Here is a 7500-nt window from a genome sequence, read left to right as displayed (position 1 = left end):
TGAAACATTCTTGTGGGAAGCTCACATCTCTGCACTTATCGGTAAAGTTGCTGAAGTACTTGCTGCCCAGAGGAGGCTAAGACAGATGTGTCCCCAAAGTAACCTAGTGATGATTTATAAATCACTAGTTCTACCACATATTGATTATTGCAGCACTGTGTGAGCCCATATTGGTAATGGCTGAGCCAAAAACTAGAGAAATTACAAATTAGGCAGCATGGGTAATAACAGGATCTGATTGGGATGTCAGATCTGCACAGATTCATCATGCCCTCAAATGGAAAAGCCTTACTGACAGACTTAAAAACAATCTTTAATATTCAAAACAGTAACTAACCTTGCACCCCAATACCTACCTGAAAAATTTGCCAGCATCAACACCATTCACAGACATAATCTTTGGAGTGCCCAAAATAACCTGTTTATTAGGCAGCCAAACACTGAGGCCCCTAAAAAGAGTTTCGTTATAGGGGCGCAATAACATGGAACAGTCTGTCAGCCAGGCTAAGCAGGCCACTACTTGTAATAGTTTTATTTTGCTATTGCAAATTAGAAATTACTTTTTAGAACTTAATGTAAGATGTTTCAAAGATACTTGTAATTTAAGCTTTTTAGTACTCCTGGACATTATATTATTCAGTGTTAATGCACATGGCTCGTCAGAGGACCACTTTTTAGTGAAGAGAATCACGTAGCCCGTGTACAGCCACCCGCTCTCCAAAAAAAAAATATCCGAGACGAGCGTCGCTCCTCTCCGATTTTTTTTTGCGGAGAGTGGGCGGCTGTACACAGGTTAAGGATCCCGCCGTTAAATAAAGTTTTGTTGTTGTATTTTCATCCCCAATAACGGCAATCTTAGTGGACTTGGGAGGAGGCCATCCTTTGGAATCTCCATGGAACATTCAGCGAGGGTGCGTATTTCACATGGACGGATATTGCAAGGATACTTGGACTTTCTTCAAGAACCCTATTATGTCGTCGTGATAGACAGAATTTCTCTGATCATGTCATCCAACGCGGCATCAGAGATCGTTGGGTGAAGTACATACCACGTTTGAACCTGCTATACTGTCCTCGTGGTCAGTTTCCCTGTTATGGTAGTGCAGGCTTTCCAGTCTCATCAAGATTTGTCTTAAGGCATTTATCAGCTGTTCAATGTCATAACTCTGCATAACTGAGAGTCACTAAGGTGAAGACGTGTTTCGATGATACGTTGATAAGTTACTAGCTCGTAAAGGTTTCTTTGTACTGCTCTGCTCTTCTCGACAAGAACTCAGCTTGGTCGTCATCGAGGGGTGCATTGTGAACACAGACGAGATCAACATTTTACGAAGCACTCTTCCGCGTTCGGAGATGAAGAGATTCGTGGCCGCCAAGTGGTTTATGCACCGCTGGTCTCAGACTCCCTCTTCCTTTTTGAAATGCTCGGCACCAGCCTTTCTTGATTTATAAAATTGACAATTTTTTTTTAATCAAAAATGAACAAGACGCCTACATGGGCGTATCCGTGGAATGCGCAAAAAGTTAACAAAAATTGTCCAGTTACAGTCAACTTCAAGTACAGGTAAACTTCGGAAAATGACGAGAGATTACCAGAAAGATAAATCTGTAATATAACTTGAAGTTGTTTGTCGTAAAAACTCGTTATTAATGTTACTAAATGTGCAAATGCAAACAACGAAGCCCTATTAGCAGGTTATCAGGATACGGGATTTATTTATTTATTTATTTTTTGGACGGAGACTTTATTCAAATCCTGCAATTTTACCTGCTTCCTTAACTCCATTCATCCAAAAATTACAAGATCAGCCTTAAATCATCCGAAAAACTTATTACAAATCACAGTTCAACAACTCCATCCTGGGCCAGTTGTTCAAAAGCCAAGTTTTAAAATGAGTTTTATTCTCTACTCCTAAATGCTGTTCAAGGCTGATATTCGGTAAAACTTTAGATTAGAAGAAGTCAATCTTGAAAAACAAAAATAAGCAAAGGAAACTGTCACCAAAAAGTTGAAAACATAAAACAAATGTTTACGCTAATCCGGGATTAAGGTAATCGGCTTTCGAACAACTGGGCCCTGCATTCGAAGTCCGGTTCCGTAATCCTGGTTTAGTTCCTTGCAAACTGTTTAAATCTGCCGTGGCGAAGACAAGAAGACAACATCTGTACTCTATTTCTCTCAATGCTCAAAAATCTAAAAATTCCGCTATTGCGTGTTCTATAGTCCAGTCCAAAGTTCTAATTTTACAATTCCATAATCTTGATTTCAGTATTGGAGTAACTTGGTACCAAACGTTCCACAATAACTTGAAATCTCGTTAAGAAAAAAGCTTAAATCCAGTAGTCCAGTCCGGGTTTAGATCGCCAAAACTCTCTCTATCATCGATTCAAAACTCAACAAAAGCTACAAGTAGTAAATAGTTCTCAGAAACTACAAACGTTCGTAATGATTCTACACTCGAGCTGGCTTCAAGGCTGACATGTTGATCATTTACAACTTCTTTTTCACCACAAGCTTAAGCGCGCACTCAGAGCGGCTGACTTCTTTTTCCAAGACCAATATTTCTGAAGTTAAGCCCTTTCCAGCGGGGTTTAGTATCTGAAAGGGAGACGTCAAAATATGCGACTTACGGTCAGGAACATACGACCAAAAATTCTATTTTAACGCTCAAAAATGCGAACTAACCAAGGTACAGATTTTGCTAGCCTGCTTTATGCAAAACAAATATTGACGCAAAAATATATAAATATTAATATCAGGAGCCCATGAGTTGGAGCCAGCAACTTCCATGTTAAAGTGTCACGGCGTTTTCACGAACCGAGTTATTTTTAAATCAAATTTCCCGCGAATTCAGACCAATCATATGCGTCCATACTTAATCAGCAACCTGACCGGAAGTTTGTGTTAGCACCAAAGCGAAACCAAAATGGCGGATAGCAGTGAGGATGAATCGTGTCAGGGATTACTCCGATAATTTAAGTAAGAGAGGATGAGGTGGAAATCGAACAAGGTAGTTCGGTTTCTCGTCCTTTGCCTGGAAAAAGAAAGAGCAGTCAGCCTCGATCTTCAACCAAATCATCCAAACAGAAAAAGAGCCCCGCTGGAAATTCTACTCTTTCGGATAATCAGATCGATGACCTAACGTCTTGGATATTTTCTATTGATAGAATCAAAGATTCGTTAAGACCTAATTCAGAACCCTTGCATAAGTGCATTCCCATAGAGGCAACGCTTTGTAAAGCACGTGCTGAGCGAGCCACAGAAAGGATATTTTCAGATACTGAAATGGTTTATACGAAGGTGCATTCACATATACAATCAAGAAAGTCGCCTACTGGTACATCGGAGACATTTGCATCGAGACTCAGCCCAGATTGGCCGGGTAATCTAACAGAGCGACAGCTCAAAACAAAAGATCCCCGATAATTTAAATAAATTAAAATACAACAAATACAAGTACTGTCTATCGGTATTGCGGAGCAGCTCTCCACAGAATGACAAGGCTTTGAGCAGAGACATTGCAACAGAAGAAAGGCCGTGCTAAGGTTGCTGATGAAAAAAAAGGCGACGATGGAACTCGAGCTTGCGACATAACAAGAGCTTACGATGAAAGATCAGTCTAAAATATCGTCTAGCTTACTAAACGTAGACGAAGGAAATTGTGTTTTTCCTAGAAATGAACTCATTCCTTTGACAATTATTTTGAATAAATCAGTTGTTTTGATAATACTCAATCTAATCTAAAGTGTAATTCTCCTATTAACTGACATTCACTGGTATGAACAAGACAGTCTTGAAATATCTAGCAGTGCATCATAAGTCAGGAATTAAATTAAATTGAAAGAGTTCGTGTCCATATTATATTCCAGGATTTCAGTTAGTGAGGCCAACCAAAACGAAATCCTTGCACTGGGTTGCGTATACTCTTTGTTGTTTAAACACATTTCATTGTTGTACAGGTCTGTATAAAGCAAGCAAGCTACTTTTGATAATACACCTGTTCATCATTAGCATTTATTTGCATGCATATAGTGCATCATTTAGTTAATATTCTTTACTGATCAATATTGTGGCCATTTTGACAGTATTGTATATATCAAAATAATATTGTTACCAAGAATCACATAGAAAGCTGTACAGTCATACACTGTAACTTTACATCCTCACACTTTGTTTCATATTAACTAAAATCGAAGTCATCCAAAAGTTCTTTACTGAACAATATTTCGCAGTTCTCCTGATTCAATTTGTTTATGAAAAATGCATGAAAATCATTTTTGTTTTAAACAAGTTTCTACAAAAGTACATTTTTTTCTTCTTGCAGTCTCAGTTTCTAGAATTAGCACCTCTTTGTAAAGCTCCATTATGGATCACATTTGTTAAATAATATTGATAGTAAAAACATTGATGGATTTTATTATGCTTGCCAAACAGTTCAGTGTAGTCAACTCTCACTTACATTAACCAAAAAATAATAACCACATCAATTTGAGTGTGATACTGTTTGTAATGACACCCCATGCCATACACACTGTACTTGCAAACACAAATTATACACTATTCATTGTTACTAATATTTTAGAAAATACAACCACACTTTTGAATTTACGGAAGGTTGTATTTTTTAAAATATTAGTAACACTTGTGGTATCCAGACCATTTGGAAAAGTTATTCATTGTTACTAATAATGTGAAGTGGCAGCCTGACTGCACTTGCTCATGGAAAAGAGAGTTGACTTACAGACCTGATTATCATGCAGTACTATATTGGACCCAGTGCAGAGATCCCAAGTTAAGACTAGCATTGTGATTTAGGATTTGACAACTCTAAAATGGCTGTCTGGGGATTGCTTTCTATAATGATCATCCCACCACCACTGCTGTTGACATGTTGATGGGAACCATGATCATGATAGCACACAGGCCATTGCTCTTTACAAAAAAACCCACAGACTTATCATCTGAAATGATAACACTATAATGATCAGCACTTGATGAATGGATGACTCCAGAGATGTGGTTTACTAAATCACTAAAATCATTTGCAATCCAATTAACTGATCAGCAGATTAAATACCAAATATATCCCCCACTGCATCGACAACATCTTCTACATCTAAATAACAGCAGCATCACAGTACAACTCATCATAAAGTTCATTTCCATCACAGATGGCATTGGTAAATAAGTCAACCCAAATACTTGGAAGCTGGTCCCAAACTAAAGGATTACTATGATATGTAGTTTTTGCTGAATATAGTATGCCCCAAATTTCACTGCAATCAGTGTACATGCATTACTCCCTGACGTATCCTCAATATGAAATGTTTGCAGGTAAAATAAACAAACAATGATTGGAAAACTTCTGACTCTTAACCACAATATCAAGCACATTTGAACCCCTATGTTAGCTACGGTGTCCCTGTGACCCCTTTCTGATTTCTTATTTCTGTCCATCTCTTTCTGTTTTATAAGTTTAACGAGGGCAGGACCGTAAGACATACCTGAAAAATTTCCGCCCCGCTTGCAAACTTTAGAACGCTATAGATGGACTCAATTGCACCACCATTTATGCGAAGGGGACTTATGAAATATCCCCCCTATGTGATGAGACTTTCTTAAAAAAGCAGCCGCAGAAAGACAAAAAAAACATGTATAACAAGGCGCAAAAGATCCCATGTCTAAAAGAGAAAATAAAAAAAATAACAAACTTATGATAAAGACCGCTTTTCCAATCCTGCTCACGTTTTGGGGGATATAACCCAGTTCTTCTTCTGAGTTCTGTCCCTAAAAATCCACCAAACCAGGGCACATCACATGTTGTTTGGAAAGCTATTTCCGAGCAAGACCGACCAGTTGAGACTCAACTGGAAACTCAACATTCCACCTTCGATTTTCCTGTATTCGACAACAGGGCTATCTAGGCACCACTCACGGTCACCATCTGGATTTATCACCAAACTCGCAGCCTGAAATGGGCCTGAAACTTGAGTAAAGGGGACATGTCAGGAGCGCTCAACAATTAAAGCAACAAAAGGAGCTCTTCCAGCATCATGAAGAGGTGTGAAATTATCGAAGTTGTTGTTTTCTAGTGACCTTACGTAACAATAATACCCTGCATCGGACAAGATTGCAGCCCACTGCCTTAGCGTGAAATTATCTTCAGTCTTAGAAACGGCATCTTCTTCTATTTGGGCTTGCCTTAGTTCGATACTCCGACGTAAGACGTGTTTTAAGGCAGAAGATGATGCGGATGTCTCTCGTACGTAATCTTGGTTCCGGGTTGTGCGGACCTCATCCCAGTCTTCGCTTGAGCTCTTACACCGCTACATTCTCACTACAAGTTCTTAACCATTTTCTATACAAGCATCACATTTTATGCACTTCTGAACGGATAAACCGTTGGAAAAAAGAACCCCAATAGAATATGTTCGGATACGAGGATCAGCACTAAATAGAATCCGAAGCATGCTGCAGCCAGAGAGTATGAAAAGTTTATACACAGAACTCTGGGAATGCTATATCTTGGGAAATTTGGAGTGGAATAGCGGACCACGACATAACAGAGCTTTATTTTAAGGAGCGACATCCAAAGAATGACCGCATTTGGCCGCCATTTTTTTTTCATCTGATCGATGTATCACATTACTGAGGACCGGAAGTGCACCAGAAATTTCCCGCGAATAGGAATCTAAAAATAAACCGGTTCGTGAATACGCCGTGGAATAGGCCTAGTCAGGAGCCCATGAGTTGGAGCCAGCAACTCCCATACTAGGCCTATGCCACAGCGTATTCACGAACCGGTTTATTTTTGTACCAGTAGGCGACGTTCTTGATTGTATATGTGAATGCACCTTCGTATAAACCATTTCGTGAAGTACGCTTTGAACCGTGCGAACCAATTCGTCCTCGAACCGTTGTCCAACCAAGAATCGTTCGACGATTAAGCGTTCCTGGGATGATTTTCCGTGAATAAAATTTCCAAGTAGTTTCATCCTGGCAACCGAAAATGCAGCTTTCCTGTTCTTTTTGTCGGGTACGTAGGAACGTTCTGTCGTTACGATGTGTTCGAGCGCTGCTATATTTTGCTTTTTGAAAGAGAAACAAACTCGCGTTTACTTCACTTTTCAACGCTGTAGTTTTAATAAGAATATGGCTAGGGATCTTAATAATGACTAATAAATATTCATGACAAAATTGGGACCAGAGAAAAAGTCCGGATAATCGAGAAATCCGGATAATCGAGGTCCGGATAATCGAGGTTCGACTGTAGTTTCATCCAGGCAACCGAAAATGCAGCTTTCCTGTTCTTTTTGTCGGGTACGTAGGAACGTTCTGTCGTCAGCATTCAAAACTTCCGACAAAATCCCACAATCAGTATCTGAAAATATCCTTTCTGTGGCTCGCTCAGCACGTGCTTTACAAAGCGTTGCCTCTATGGGAATGCACTTATGCAAGGGTTCTGAATTAGGTCTTAACGAATCTTTGATTCGACTTCA

The sequence above is a fragment of the Montipora foliosa genome, chromosome 14 (genome assembly GCF_036669935.1).
Source record: "Montipora foliosa isolate CH-2021 chromosome 14, ASM3666993v2, whole genome shotgun sequence".
Taxonomy (NCBI): Eukaryota; Metazoa; Cnidaria; class Anthozoa; order Scleractinia; family Acroporidae; genus Montipora; species Montipora foliosa.
The sequence above is the reverse complement of the archived record's forward strand: the minus strand, read 5'-3'. Positions refer to the sequence as shown.